This window comes from Myotis yumanensis, unplaced genomic scaffold (genome assembly GCF_028538775.1).
Source record: "Myotis yumanensis isolate MYYU_CA2020_CCGP unplaced genomic scaffold, mMyoYum1.0.hap1 SCAF_1, whole genome shotgun sequence".
NCBI lineage: Eukaryota > Metazoa > Chordata > Mammalia > Chiroptera > Vespertilionidae > Myotis > Myotis yumanensis.
Window position 1 is genome coordinate 97013723 of NW_027223752.1, and position 16041 is coordinate 97029763.

At 49.7% G+C, this 16041-nt stretch overlaps 1 protein-coding gene across 1 annotated transcript in view; it reads left to right on the forward strand.

Annotated features, from left to right (window-relative positions):
* The window catches only part of LOC139009894 (uncharacterized), a 231950-nt gene that overhangs the window by 95067 nt on the left and 120842 nt on the right, over window positions 1–16041 (forward strand). The window lies entirely within an intron of this gene.

Here is a 16041-nt window from a genome sequence, read left to right on the forward strand (position 1 = left end):
AAGAAGCCCGGCGGTCTCATGCCATTCATCATCAAAATGCTTCTGCTCTCCGTCTATATTATCGCATATCTAGAGAAGCTGCTCGAAGTATTGTGCGTGACTGCGGCCATTGTCCTACTCATTTTCCTAGCCCTGCTACTGGAGTTAATCCAAGAGGACTTAGACCCTGTGACTTATGGCAGATGGATATTACTCATGTCCCATCTTTTGGCAAACTTTGCTATGTGCATGTTTGTATTGATACCTTTTCTCATGTTATCCTTGCTTCTGCACGTACAGGAGAAGCCTTTAAAGATGTAAGTCAACATTTATTCCAATGTTTTTCCTACCTAGGAATACCAAGGGCACTTAAAACAGACAATGGGCCTGCCTATACCTCTAGAGCTTTTAAAAACTTATGCTCTACATTTGGCATCGCACATACTACAGGAATACCTTACAATCCTCAAGGCCAAGCAATAGTAGAAAGGGCTCACCAAACTTTAAAAACACAAATTAAAAAATTACAAGAAAATGAGTTTAAATATTCCTCTCCTCATCATGTTCTACAACATACTTTATTTGTAATTAATATACTAAATGTAGATTCTGAGGGAAATTCCCCGATGTACAGGCATTGGAACCCTGATCTAACTAAACCTAAAGTCCTCGTCAAATGGAGAGACTTGCTTACAGGAGCCTGGAAGGGACCTGATGTACTTTTAACCCGGGGGAGAGGATATGCTTGTATATTTCCACAGGACGCAGACTCACCTGTGTGGATTCCAGACCGTCTAGTCCGACCTTATGTCTCACCGCCCTCCGTTTCCACCTCACCCTAGCACACCTGACCAGTGCCCGTCTGCAGCAGATGTGCAGCCCTGAGCTGGAACAATCTGTCCATTGGGAGGATCACATGTGCCTCCATATGTCCCAGCTTTGCCCCACATCTTCTTTCCTTTTTCCTTTTTTTTTAAAATTTAACTACTTGTTTGCTGGTTCTTTGGCCTTTCTCCTTCTCTCCTGAACACAGCCTTTTCTAGAATCTCCCTACCCTACTGTTCCAGGAAGGGCACCTCCCTTTTCTGCCGTGACTATGGATGTTTGGTATATGTCCCATACATGGAGTTGTCTTGTGCCAAGAGCCTGACATCCTGGGCTGAGAAAGCCCTGTCCCGGGACTCTCCTTTTTCCTGTATTGGCCCCTCTGACCCTTGTGTCAAGAGGAACCCTCTTCTTACAATCCAATTGCCCACAGCTGTTGCCTGAGTTCTCTGTTAATGCTGAGGTCACGGTGGCTGGTACCATAGATCTGTCTCTCGCCCAATGGAGTGAGCTGGGTTCTCTCTGGAGAAGAAACCTGGGTTTCCCAAGATATGTGATCAATGCCGGGACCCCGCCAGCAGGCGAGGGGATCCAAAGGCAGTTGCTGGGCATGGAGGCCAGAGGGACATAGACTACCAAGGAGACAGAACTGAACCTCACATTACCCTGCTTGGCCCCGGAGCTTGGCTGGTTAGTCAAAGACGGGTAAGATTCCTCAGGGAGGAACAACCTAAGACAGGCACAGTCACAGAGGGGCCAGTAGGAGAGAACTTGGGGTTCAACAGAGGTGGGGCACAGATCCTCACCCCCCCAATGGTGCAGGGGCTTGAACACTTGCCCCTTCTGAGGAAGGTCTCCTTCCCCCATGGCTGCTTCTCGCTTCCCATGTCCAGCCCAGATAGGGACCCAGATAACGAATAGAGACTTGGCCCAGCTCAGATCGGGAACAGAAAGAGACTTGGTCCAGCTGAGATCAGTACCTAGATAAGAGACCTGGCTGACAGCAGCTTCCCTTTCATTGCAACAGGACTTGTCTCCCATTTCTACCTTGGACCACAGGGAAAGGGGCAGCTGAAAGAAAGGGCTGGAGCAGGATGCTGCCTTCTTCCCTTTCTTCTTCCTCTTTTTTCTGAACGCTTCTATGCCTTGTAGTTCTTTTGCTTTCTTTTCTTTTTCTCTCTACTACCCTCCATCCTCCATAACAGCTGACCCAGAGAACACAGCTTGCTCCTCCTTGGACGCCGACGCCACCATCAAGCACGGCCCTGATGGACCCTTTGATGCAGCCCTTCAACTCGCTGACATGTCGGGAAGCCCGTCGCCAGTGATGCCACCCGCTAGCCAGACCAACAAAGACAATCAAACCAACAACTTGAGGACAGCTGAAATCTCTTGACTGAAGAGGCCGGCAACCTCCTAAGGAACGGGGCTCCTTGTGCGCTCCATCCACTATGTTTATAGCTATGCTTATTGTCATTGCTTGCCAGTCTTCTTCCGAGTCTTAAACAGCCCAATCTGAGAGGTGGCCACTGATTTGCATGCGCTATCATTTAAAAAATAAAAAAGGGGGAATTTGCCGGGAGCCGGTCCATCCTTGCTGCTTGACACAGTCGCTGCAGGAAAGAAACATCTGCACAGCATATGTTTCAAGGGACCTGGCACATATAGCATATTGTTCTTAATATGTTTGCTCTCTTTAGCGCCATGTGTTTTAACCAAGGTCACCTCTCCGAGAAAGGTTGTTTCCCCAGGTGGGGATCTTTCCCTGAGGTTAGGGAGGGGATACAACACCTTAATTAAGTACCAGGCGGGTAGTTAAGCTACATAATCTTTACTCCCTGGAATGGAGATAAGAAACGCCCTACCCTTTGTAATAGAAATTGACAGGATTAAAATCGGCTGGTATAAATACGAATATAACAAGACAATAAACATCAGATCCTGATCAGTTCCTAACCAGAACTCCGACCAGAACTTTGGCTGGAGATCCTGGCTAGAGGTCCTGACTAGGCTGCTGATCAACTGAAGGCTGTCTTCGTGTCATTCCTTCTTCGCCGACTCCGTCCACACCTTTGGGGACCCCTGGACCCGCTGGGATTGGACCCCAGCACTGCAGGACTACTAAGGGAGTGAGTGGCTGCTGCTGGGCTGGTGGGGTGCCTGGACGGGTTGGTCAGCTGAGTGGCACTCCTGCTGTGGGAGCACACTGACCACCAGGAGGCAGCTCCTACATTGAACATATGCCCCCTGGTGGTCAGTGCACATCATAGTGACTGGTCAACCAGTTGTTTGGTCATTTGGTCATTTGGTTATTCAGTTGCTTAGGCTTTTATATATATATAGACGAGAGGCCCAGTGCATGAAAATCATGCATGGGGGTTCCCCTCAGCCCAGCCTGCACCCTCTCCAATCTGGGACCCCTTGGGGAATGTCCAACTGCCGGTTTTCAATGTCCCAGGATTAGGCCTAAACCGGCAGTTGGACATCTCTCTCACAATCTTGGACCGCTGGCTCCTAATCGCTTACCTGCCTGCCTGCCTGGTCACCCCTAACTGCCCCCCCTGCCAGCCTGATCATCCCTCACTGCCTCTGAGTGCCAGCCTGATTGCCCCTCACTGCCCCCCCCCCCCCGCCAGCCTGTTCTCCTTTAACTGCCCCCTGCTGCTGGCCAGGTCACCCTCAATTGCCCCCTTCCTGCCAGCCTGGTCACTTCTAACTGCCCCTGCTCCCACTGGCCGGGTCGCCCCCAACTGCCCTCCTCGCTGGCCTAGTCATCCCTCACTGCCCCTCATGCCAGCCTAATCGCCCCTTACTGCCCCCCCTTGTTGGCCTGATCACCCCCAACAGCACCCACCCTGCTGGCCTGGTCACCCCTAACTGTCCTCCCTGCTGGCCTGGTTGCCCCGGTTGCCCCAAGCAGCCCTCCTTCCCCTGCTGACCTGGTTGTTTGGTTGTCCCTCACTTACCCCCCTGCTGTCCTGGTCACCCCATGCAGCCTGCTTGTTCAATCATTTGGTTGCCCCTAATTGCCCCCACGCCAGTCTGGTTGCCTCTTACTGCTCCCCCCAACTGCCCCCCTCTGCTGGCTTGGTTGCCCCTAACTGCCCACCCTGCTGGCCTGGTTGCTCCCAACTGACCCCCCCTGCTGGCCTGGTTGATCCATGCAGCCTGCTTGTTAAGTCATTTGGTCATCCCTCACTAACCCCCCTACCTGCCTGGTTGTAGGCAGCCATCTTGTGAGGGCGTGAGGGTCAATTTGCACATCACCTCTTTATTATACAGGATTATTAACTCTATTCCATATGCTATACTTTACATCCCCATGACTAGTTTGTGATTACCAATGTGTACTTCTCATTCCCTTCACCCTTTTCATCCACTCCTTCCCTCTGGCATCCATTAATCTGTTCTCTGTATCTATGAGTCTGTTTCTATTTTGTTTATTCATTTATTTTTGCTCTTTAGATTCTACATATAAGTAAAACCATATGGTAATTGTCTTTTTCTACCTGACTTATTTCACTTAGCATCATACTCTCTAGATCTATTCATGCTGTTGCAAATGGTAAGATTTTATTTTTTTATGGCTGAGTAATATTCCATTGTATATGTACCACAACTTTTTTTATCCACTAGTCTATTGATGGGCACATGGGCTGTTTTCATAGTTTGATTGTTGTAAATAATGCTGCAATGAACATAGGTGTGCATATATTTTTTCAAATCAGTGTTTTGGGTTTCTTTGGATATATACTCAGAAGTGGAATTGCTGGATTGAAAAGCAGTTTGATTTTTAATTTTTGAGGAACCTCTATACTGTTTTCCATAGTGGCTGCACTATCTGCATTCCCATCAACAGTGCACAAAGGTTCCCTTTCTCCACATTCTCGCAGACACTTGTTGTTTGTTTACTTATTGATGATAGCCGTTCTGACAGGTGTGAGGTGATATTTCATTGTGGTTTTAATTTGCAATTCTGATTATAGTGATACTGAGCATCTTTCATATGTCTATTGGCCATCTGTAATACTCTCAACAATAAAGAGTTAATCAGTGAGTTAATTAATTAAGAAGTAATCGAATCATGATTAAGTCATTGTTCTTTCTGCTATACCACACTAAGAACTTCACTCCTGACCACCAACTCTTAATATCTAATTAGAAACTTAAAGTAACACACATGGAATAAATAATCTACACTAATAAAAGAGAAAAATGGTAATTGGCGTACGACCGCTACCCTTCCGATTGGCTAATCAGCGTATCCTTATGCAAATTAACTGTCAGCCAAGATGGCGGCCGGCAGCCAGGCAGCTGGAAGCGAACGTGAGGCTTGCTTGCTCCCGTGACTGCAGACTGCAACATTCCCCGCCTGACTTGCCAGACTCTGAGCTGGCAGTTTGAAACATTCTAACAAATATAGCTGGCTGGGATCTCAAAGCTGAAGTTATACATTGTTTCGATTATAGAACCCCAAACAAACCAGCAGCGGAAGCCTCAGAGCTAGAGCCAGAGCTAAAGCTGGCCCAGAAGAAAAAAAAAAAAGAAAAAAAGGAGTGGTTGGGAGCTTCAGTCAAAACCCCTAGCCTGAAAGCAGTCCTCAGCCCCTCACCCAGACTGTCCAGGCACCCCAGTGGGGACCCCCACCCTGAAGGGTGTGTGACCAGCTGCAAACAGCCATCATCCCCTCATCCAGGCTGGCCAGGCACCCCAGTGGGGACCCCCACCCTGATCCAGGACACCCTTCAGGGCAAACCAGCCAGCCCCCAGGCCTCTATCCTATATAGTAAAAGGGTAATATGCCTCCCAGCACAGGGATCAGCAGAGCCACGAGGCCTTCTGGCACCAGATCAGCATGACAGGGGGCAGCGCCCAAACCCCCTGATCGCCCTGCGGCTCTGTGTGTGACAGGGTGTGGCGTCCCAACCCCCTGATCGGCCCTGCTCTGTGTGTGACAGGGGGTGGTGCCTACCCCCCCCCCCCCCCCCACGGGCCCTGCTCTGTGTGTGACGGGGTAGAGCCATAACCTCCCCATCGGCCCTGCCCTGAGTGTGACAGTGGTGGCGCCCCAACCCCCTGATTGGCCCTGCTCTGTGGGTGACAGGGGGTGGTGCCCTAACTCCCCTATCGGCCCTACTCTGTGCGTGACAGGGGGGAGCTCCCCAACCCCCTGATGGGCCCTGCTCTGTGCGTGACAGGGGGGAGCTCCCCAACCCCCTGATGGGCCCTGCTCTGTGCGTGATGGGGGGGGGGCAGTGCCCCAACCCCCTGATTGGCCCTGCTCTGTGAGTGACAGGGGGCAGTGCCCCAACCCCCTGATTGGCCCTGCTCTGTGAGTCACAGGGGGTGGCGCCGCAACCTCCCCATTGAACCTGCCTTGAGTGTGACGGGGGCGGTGCCCCAACCCCCCAATCAGCCCTACCCTGAGCGTGACTGAGGGTGGCATCGCAACCTCCCAATCCGCCCTGCTCTGTGCATGACAGGGGGCGGTGCCCCAACTCCCCAATCAGCCCTGCTCTGAGCCCGACCAGGGGCTGCACCTAGGGATTGGGCTTGCCCTCTGCCACTCAGGAGCAGGCCTAAGCCAGCAGGTCGTTATCTCCCGAGGGGTCCCAGACTGCGAGAGGGCACAGGCCGGGCTGAGGGACCCCCTCTTCCCCCCCGAGTGCACAAATTTTTGTGCACCGGGCCTCTAGTCTACACTAATAAAAGACAAAGATGCTAATTAACCATACCTTTGCTATGCCTAAGCCACGCCCACCAGCCAATCAGAGCGACTATATGCAAATTAGCCCAACCAAGATGGCGTCCGGCAGCCACTGAGCTGGAGCAAGCAGGAGGCTTGGTTGCCCTGGTGATGGAGGAAGCCAAGCTTCCTGCCTGCCCTCGCCGGCTGTGGCCTCCACAAAAGGCAAAAAAGTTTCAATTCTAGAAGCTAAATAAATTCCAGATACCTACTTCCAGCCAGCCTCCAATGGGAGGTTGGGTGGCTGGGGGCTGTGGCCAGCCTGCAAACAGCCATCAGCCTCTCATCCAGGCTGGCCAGGTGTTGGGGTCCAACCCCTGCAGGTCCAGGGGTTCCCCATAGGTGTGGACCGAGTAGGCGAAGAAGGAATGACATGGAGGCAGCATTCAGGTGATCATCATAGTTGGGTTCCTCAGCCAGGTTCTGTTACCAGGTTCTCCAGGTTCTGTTGCCAGGTTCTCCAGCCAGGTTCTCATCTCTAGCCAGGATCTCCAGCCAAGTTCTGGTCAGGATCTCCAGCCAAGTTCTGGTGCCATGTTCTCTCGCTAGGTTCTCCAGGTTCTCCAGCCAGGTTCGGTTGCCAGGTTCTGTCTAGGTTCTCCAGCCAAGTTCTGTAGCCAGGTTCTGTCCAGGATCTTTTGCCATGTTCTCTTGCTAGGTTCTGTCTCTAGGTTCTGTCTCCTGTTGTCTTGTTACATCTGTATTTATACCAGTTGATTTTAATCCTGTCAATTTCTATTCCAAAGGTTAGGGCGTTGTTTCTTATCTCCATTCCAGGGAGTAAAGATTATGTAGCTTAAGCGTGATTGTTCTTAGTTAAAGTGATTAACTACCCACCTGGCACTTAGTTAAGGGGTTTTATTCCCTCCCTAACTTCAGGGAAAAATTCCTACCTGGGGAAACAATCTTTCTTGGAGAGGTGACCTTGGTTAAAACACACAGCGCCAAGAAGGGGAGCAAACATATTAAGAACAGTATGCCATATACGCCAGGTCCCTTGAAACATATGCTGTGCAGATGTTTCTTCTCTGCAGCGACTGTGTCAAGCAGCAAGGATGGACCGGCTCCCGGCAGCCAGGGAACCCAGCAGGACCCTTTACCCTGAAGGGGGTGTGGCCAGCCTGCAAATAGCTATCAGCCCTTCACCCAGACTGGCCAGGCACCCCAGCGGGGACCCCTACCCTGAAGGGGCTGTGGCCAGCCTGTAAACAGCCATCAGCCCCTCAACTGGGCTGGCCAGGCACCCCAGCAGGGACGCCCACCCTGAAGGGGTTGTGGCCAGCCTGCAAACAGCCATCAGCCCCTCACCTAGGATGGCCACACCGCCATGGGGTGAGGGTCCCCACTGAGGGCCTTGGCCAGCCAGAAAACAGTTATCAGCTCCTCACCCAGGCTGGCCACACCCTCATGGGGTAAGGGTCCCCGCTGGGGGACTTGGCCAGCCTGCAAACAGCCATAAGCCCCTCACCCAGGCTTGCCAGGCACCCCAGCAGCAGGGACCCCCACCCTGAAGGGGCTGTGGCCAGCCTGCAAACAGCCATCAGCCACTCACCCAGGCTGGCCAAGCACCCCAGCAGGACCCCCGTCCCTGAAGGGGGGGTGGCCAGCCTGAAAACGGCCCTCAGCCCCTCACCCAGGCTGTCCAGGCACCCCAGTGAGGACCCCCACCCTGAGGGGTGTGTGGCCAGTCTGAAAATGGCCCTCAGCCCCTCACCCAGGCTGACCAGGCACCCCAGCGGGACCCCCACCCTGATCCAGGACACCCGTCAGTGCAAACCAGCCGGCCCCCACCCATGCACCAGGCCCCTATCCTATCTAATAATACACAAACATGGTAATTAATCGTAACTTCGCTACCCTTCCCATTGACTAATCAGGGCGATATGCAAATTAACTGCCAACTAAGATGGCGGCTAATTTGCATACTGCAGGCAGGATGGGACAGCGCCATCCAGCTTGCCCCGCCGCCATCCGGGCCTGCTATCTGTGACCCGGGTGGCCGGCAACCCATGTGCGACCCGACCCAGGGCTGGCGGGCGTGACCTCAGTGATCTGCCACCGGCCAAGCCCCCAACCGGCCCTCCCGCAGGAGATTGGGGCTGGTGGGGTGACTGCAGCGGTCCACCAGCAGTCACACCCCCAACCGGCCCTCCCGCGGGAGATCCGGCACTGGATCCGGGCCTGCCATGTCTTGGGAGGGGTGGGTGGGGTGGGCGGGGCGGGTGGCAGCGTGATCTGAGCTGCTGTCCGCCCCAGTGTGGGATCCAGGCCTGCTGTGTCTGGGGTGGGGTGGGTGGGGAGGGGCGAACAGCAGCATGATCCGAGATGCTGTCCACACCAGCATGGGATCTGGGCCTGCCGTGTCTTGGGCGGGGCCGGCGGCAGCAGATCTAAGCGGATGCTCACCCCAGCGTGGGATCCAGGCCTGCGGTGTCTTGGGAGGGCTGGGCGGGCAGGGCTAGTGGCAGTGTGATCTGTGAGAGGGCACAGGTTGGGCTGAGGGACCCCCCTTCCCTGCCAGTGCACAAATTTTTGTGCACAGGCTTTCTAGTCCTATATAATAAAAGGGTAGTATGCAAATTGACCCTAACAGCAGAACGACTTGGAATTAGTGGTCACTATGACACACACTGACCACCAGGGGGCAGATACTCAATGCAGGAGCTGCCCCCTGGTGGTCAGTGTTCTCCCACAGGAGGAGCTTTGCTCAGCCACAAGCCAGGCTGATGGCTGCCAGTATAGCGGTGGTGGTGGGAGCCTCTCCCACCTCAGCAGCACAATGGATGTCCGACTTCAGCTAGGCCTGCTCCCCGCTGGCAAGTGGACATCCCTCAAGGGCTCCCGGGCTGCCAGAGGGATGGCTGACTTCCAGCTTAGGCCCAATCCCCCAGGGAGCGGGCCTAAGCCAGCAGATGGTCATCACCGGAGGGGTCCCAGACTGTGAGAGGGCACAGGCCAGGCTGAGGGACCCTTCCGAGTACACAAATTTTTGTGCACCGGGCCTCTAGTCTATATATATAAAAGGCTAATATGCTAAGTGTCTGTCTGACCAGTCTCTGTGATGCACACTGACCACCAAGGGGCAGATGCTCAGCTCAGGAGCTGCTGTTACACGCACTGGCCATTTACAGAGAAACAGCACTGTGGACCTGGAGCCCACAAAGCAATACTCGGCTTCCCCCAAGTGGGACACATGCCCCACCAACACTCCAGAGTGACACCCCACCAAATCACAGCTGACACTGCTGAGACCCCATGGCACAAAATGCTGCCCACAGCCTAGCCCAGCTCAGAAACAGTTGCTGTGGACCCCGAATAATCTTGGTTGTAGGTTCTTGCTATTCATCACTTTGAATATTTCTTGCCACTCCCTTCTGGTCTACAAATTTTCTGTTGAGAAATCAGCTGACAGTCATATGGGTGCTCCCTTGTAGGTAACTAACTGCTTTTCTCTTGCTGCTTTTAAGATTCCCTCTTTGTCATGAACCTTTGGCATTTTAATTATGATGTGTCTTGGTGTAGGTCTCTTGGAGTTCATCTCTACACTTCCTGGACTTGTGAGTCTATTTCTTTCACCAGGTAGGGGAAGTTTTCTGTCATTATATTTTCAAATAGGCTTTCAATTTCTTGCTCCCTCTCTTCTCCTTCTGGCACCCCCATGATGTGAATGTTGGTATGCTTGAAGTTGTCCCAGAGGCTCCTTACACTGTCTTCATATTTTTGGATTTTTTTCTCTTTTTGCTGTTCTGATTGGGTGTTTTTTTTGTTTCCTCATATTTCAGATCTCTAATTTGATTCTCAATGTCCTCTATTATTGATTTCCTTTAAATTATTCTTCCTTTCAGTTAGTGTATGCTTCATTTAGGATGGGTCCTTTTTTACGTTGTGGATGTTCTCACTAAGTTATTTGAAGTTCTCATTAAGTTCCTTGAGCATTCTTATAACCATTGTTTTGAACTCTATCTGGTAGTTTACTTGCTTCCATTTCATTCAGTCCTTTCATTTGCAACACGTTCCTTTGTCTCTGCATTTTGGCTGCTTCACTGTGTTGGTTTCCCTGTATTAGGTACAGATGCTATATCTCCTGGAATTGGTAGAGTGGCCTTGTGTAGTAGGTGTCCTATAGGGCCCAGTGGCTCAGCCTCCCCACTCACCTGAGTTGGGCACTCTAGGAGTGCCCTTGTGTGGGCTGTGTGCAATGTACTGTTGTAGTTGAGCCTTGATTGCTGTTGGCATCAGCTGTACCTCAGTTGGTAATTCTGGGTGTATATTCCCCACTTTAGTTTTATTTCAAGTCTGGCCCTGGGAAGAGGTTCACAAAAGGTCCACCTATTTAGCTGACATTTTCTTGATCTTAGCCATCCATTCTTATTTGTTTGCATATCTCATATTTTTTATTGTAAACTGAATAGTTAAAATAATATAATGTGATAGTTGTGGAAATCAGTGTCTTTTTTTGTCCCAGGTTTTGTTATTGTTGCTGTTTATTTTTGATTTTATTGTTGTCATTAAAAAAAAATTGTGACTTTAACTAATTTTGTAAAGTCCATATTACTTATTGTGTGTGGCCAGTAAAGTCTCTTCTTGTTTTTGTAGTGGTCAGGTAATGATTGAATATAAATTTCCATAAGTGTCTGGAGCCAATGTCTCTCAGCTTTTGCTATGTGTGTGTGTGTGTGTGTGTGTGTGTGTGTGTGTATCTTAGGACACACCTTCAGTGCTCAAGCAGGCAATTTACAACTCTCTTTTAGCTCTCACTTCCAGGTTTCCTAGAGCCTCAAGGTTAGCCAACGATGAAAAATTAGGGTTTATATGTCTTTTCTGAGCATGTGCACAGCCTTTGGCATGCACATCAATGTATTGTAAGCACCTGACAATTAGCTTTTTCTTTTTTTATTGTAATGTATGTGCTAGACATTAAGCTGTGGATTGCCAGGACATTCACTTCAAAGACACCTATACTGAATAAACATATTGCTAGTTACAAAATAGATAAAAAGAAAAGTTGCCAAACCCATGAAATGCCCCTTTTTGGGCATTATCTGGTTGACCTAGATAATTGACTGTTTAACTGACTGCATTTTTTTTTTTTCATTTCCACACTTATTTCCCACTCTTATTCACAATAAAGAATACATCTCTTGAATTCTGGGCACCCCAGCCTCAATGGCTTGGTTTGTGGCTCTGGGCATGTGTGCACCATCCACACTTGTAAGTAATAAAACTTTTCAAAGGTCCCTAATTATTGTTGAGGCACATCTTTAAATCATAACAAGAATGAAAGATCTGGTCTAGCTTCAACATTGGCTCCAGTCAGAGAAATGTCTGTGGGGTTTTACCACGAATAGTATCAGTCCAGGTGAGTGCCCACAGGTATTTCTAGCAGATAGCATCACTATTAATAGGTTGAGACCAACCCTAAGTAATCAGCCTATATATTCACATGGCTGCAAGTCATTAAAATATTTTATTGTTATCTTTATTTTTCAAGGCTACTGCTTAACTGAACAGCAGAGCATGGGAATAGGGCAAGTTAAAACACTAAAAAACTCACTATTTCTTCTGAAATTTATTCTTTTTATTGAATAAGTGCTCCCTGGGTTGTTATAAGTCTTTCAACAATAAATTATGAGACATGAAAATAAACAGTATGGTCCATACACAGAAAAAACAAACAAACAATTAATAGAAGCTGTTCTCGAAGAAGCCCAGGCATTGGACTTACTAGACAAATACTTTAAATTTTCAAACATTTTTGTTTTTATACTTATTTTATTGGGTGGTTAGGAGAATATACTTTTGGGCATTCGGATGCCATTTTAACCTGACCTCTTCTGCTCAATGTGTTTTTGAGATGCATTCATTTTATTGCTTATATTAGTAGGTCATTAAGAATGGAATCTTAACTGGTTATTGCTGGTCTGAAATTTTATTTGTTGAATTTATTTACTATGTTTAGTACTTTTACTTTGTTCTGATAATTTTTCAATTGATTTTCTTTTTTCAACCAAATCTATGGTCACATAATCTATTAATAGTGACATTTTGGTCCTTTCTTTTATCTTATTTTTATCACTTATTTTGTTTTCTTGTTAGATTGGGTCTGAGATGTGTAACATTTTATTATTAACTAGTGTTTGGTGCAGGAATCTGCAAATATCTCTTGTGGTGTTAAGAAAGTTTTCTTCTATTTCTAGTTACTTTTTACTCAGAAATAGATATTGAGTTTTATTTATTTTCCTCAGCACTTATTGCAATGATCATATAAAATGTCATGCTAATCTGTTGATCTCATAAGCTAGCAATGCATTTCTGGGAAAAACTTCCTTGGTCAAGATGTATTGTTTCTATACAGCATAAGGAGTATAGTCAACAATCCTATCCAATAATAGACAAACATGGTAATTGACCGTACCTTCGCTATGCCTCCCATTGGCTAATCAGTGCAATATGCAAATTAACGGCCAAAAAAAGATTGTGCCTAATTTGCATACTGCGGCAGGGTGGGACAGTGCAGCCACCATTGCGAGAGCTGCCATCCAGGCCCCCGTGTGTGACCCCAGAAGCCGCCTGCCTCCTGCTGTGATCGGATCCGATCCCAGCCCCAGAAGCCCCAGAAGCTGCCCAGAAGCTGGTGATCAGGGGCAGATGGGGGTCCCCTGCCCAGGCCTGAAACCTCTGGCGGAGGCGTCAGGCCTGGGCAAGGGGCCAATCCGGTGATCGGAGGGTGATAGGGGTCGACACCTCTGGCAGAGGCATCAGGCCTCGGCGAGGGGCCGATTCGGTGATCGAAGGGTGATGGGGGTCTACGCCTCGGCCCGAGGAGTCAGTCCTGGGCCAGGACAGAGCTGGTGATAGGAGGGAGATGGGGGTCAACGTCTCTGACAGAGGCGTTAGGTCTGGGCGAGGGCAGAGCTGGTGATCGGGGAGAGATGGGGGTCACCTGCCCAAGCCTGAAGCCTGGGCCAGAGTCATCAGGCCTGGGCTGGGGGGCCAAGCCGGCGATTGGTGTGAACTACAGAGAAAACACCTTTTCTGACCGCTCATTGGCAAAGCTCCCTGTATACCACTGGTAATATTCTTAGTAACTTGGGTAATAAGAATCCAAAAAGGTGATCTAGGTTTTTTCACCACACTCCTGGTGAAAAAAACAAAGGTCCGCTGCTGGAGGGCTAAGAAATGTCATATCCTGCCCTAGCTGTTTTGGCTCAGTGGATAATGCCTTGGCCTACCGATGGCAGGGTCTGGGTTCAATTCTGACCAAGGGCATGTACCTTGGTTGCAGGCTCCTCCCTGGCCGGGGCCCAGGTCAGGGCTCATGAAGGAGGCAACCAATCAAAGTGTTCCTCTCACTTTGATTTTTCTCTCTGTCTTTCCCTTTCTCTTCCACATTCTCTAAAAATCAGTGGAAACATATCATCAAGTAGGGATAAAAAAAATAATAAAGGAATTATTATTATACCAGAGGCCTGGTCCACAAAAATTTGTGCACTTGGGGGGGGTGTCCCTCAGCCCGGCCTGTGCCCTCTCGCAGTCTGGGACCCCTCGGGGGATGACCACCTGCTGGCTTAGGCCTGCTCCCCGGGGGATTGGGCCTAAGCTGGCAGTCAGACATCTCTCTGGCAGCCTGGGAGCCCTCAGGGGATATCCACTTGCCAGTGGGGAGCAGACCTAAGCTGCAGTCGGACATCCTTAGCGCTGCTGAGGAGGCAGGAGAGGCTCCCACCACCACCGCTGTACTGGGAGCCATCAGCCTGGCTTGTGGCTGAGCAGAGCTCCCCCTGTGGGAGCCCACTGACCACCAGGGGGAAGCTCCTGCATTGAGTGTCTGCCCCCTGGTGGTCAGTGTGTGTCATAGTGACCAGTCATTCCCAGTCTTTCTGCTGTTAGGGTCAGTTTGCATATTACCCTTTTGCTATATAGGATAGAGGCTTGGTGCACGGGTGGGGGCTGGCTGGTTTGCCCTGAAGGGTGTCCCGGATCAGGGTGGGGTCCCACTTGCGTTCCTGGCCAGCCTGGGTGAGGGGCTGATGGCTGTTTGCAGCTGGTCACACCCCCTTCAAGGAGGGGGGTCCCCACTGGGGTGCCTGGCCAATCTGGGTGAGGGGCTGAGGGCCATTTTCAGGCTGACCAGCGACTGAAGCTCCCAGCCTCTCCTTTTTTTCTTTTTTTTTTTATTCTGGGATTTATTTACCTTCTATAATTGAAACTTTGTTGCCATCCTGCTCGCTCCAGCTCTGAGGCCGTGGCTGGCTGAAAGCAGGAATCTGGGGTTTGTTTAGCTTCTATAATTGAAACATTGTTGCTTTCAGAGCTTAGAGCAGGCCGCGGCAGGCGGGTAACCTTGGCTTCCTCCATCACTGGAGCAAGCAAGCCTCCTGCTCGCTTCAGCTGTGTGGCTGCCGGCCACCATCTTGGTTGGCAGTTAATTTGCATATCTCGCTGATTAGCCAATGGGAAGTGTAGCGGAGGTACGGTTAATTACCCTTTTTGTGTTTTATTAGATAGGATGAAAGACAAATCTTGAAAATGAAAAGGAAAGTTGTCATTTTTTCATGGTGAAGGGACTGGAGACTGTGTTGATGAAAAAACCTTGCTGGCTGCGGTGACTGTCAGTGGCTGCAGCATCGGGGTGATGGGGCTGATGCCTTCCCCTGATCAGCCCAGTCACCTCCCACTAAGGGAGGCCAGACTGCAGCTTAGGCCCGCTCCCCAAGGGGAGCAGGGAGCGGGCCTAAGCCATCACTAGGACATCCCCCGAGGGCTCCCAGTATGTGAGAGGGGGCAGACTGGGCTGAGGGACACCCCCGCCCCCAGTGCACGAATTTCGTGCACCAGGCCCCTAGTATTGTAATGCATGGTGCCCAGAGGGTACAGGAAATATTTGGGGGAACACTTTGCAAAATATATAATTGTCTAACCACTATGCTATACACCTAAATGTAATACAAAATAATATTGAACATAAACTAATTTTAAAAAGTTGTATTGTTTATAAATATACTGATTTTTTTTATTTTAATTAAATCTTTATTGTTCAGATTATTACAGTTGTTCCTCTTTTTCCCCACATAGCTCCCCTCCACCTGGTTCCCACCCCACCCTCTGCACTTACCCCACCCCCCACTGTCCTCATCCATAGGTGTACGATTTTTGTCCAGTCTCTTCCCGCACCCCCCACACCCCTTTCCCCCCCGAGAATAGTCAGTCCATTCCCTTTCTATGCCCCTGATTCTATTATATTCACCAGTTTATTCTGTTCATCAGATTATTTATTCACTTGATTTTTAGATTCACTTGTTGATAGATGTGTATTTGTTGTTCATAATTTGTATCTTTACCTTTTTCTTATTCTTCTTCTTCTTAAAGGATACCTTTCAGCATTTCATGTAATATTGGTTTGGTGGTGATGAACTCCTTGAGCTTTTTCTTATCTGTGAAGCTCTTTATCTGACCTTCAATTCTGAATGATAGCTTTGCTGGGTAGAGTA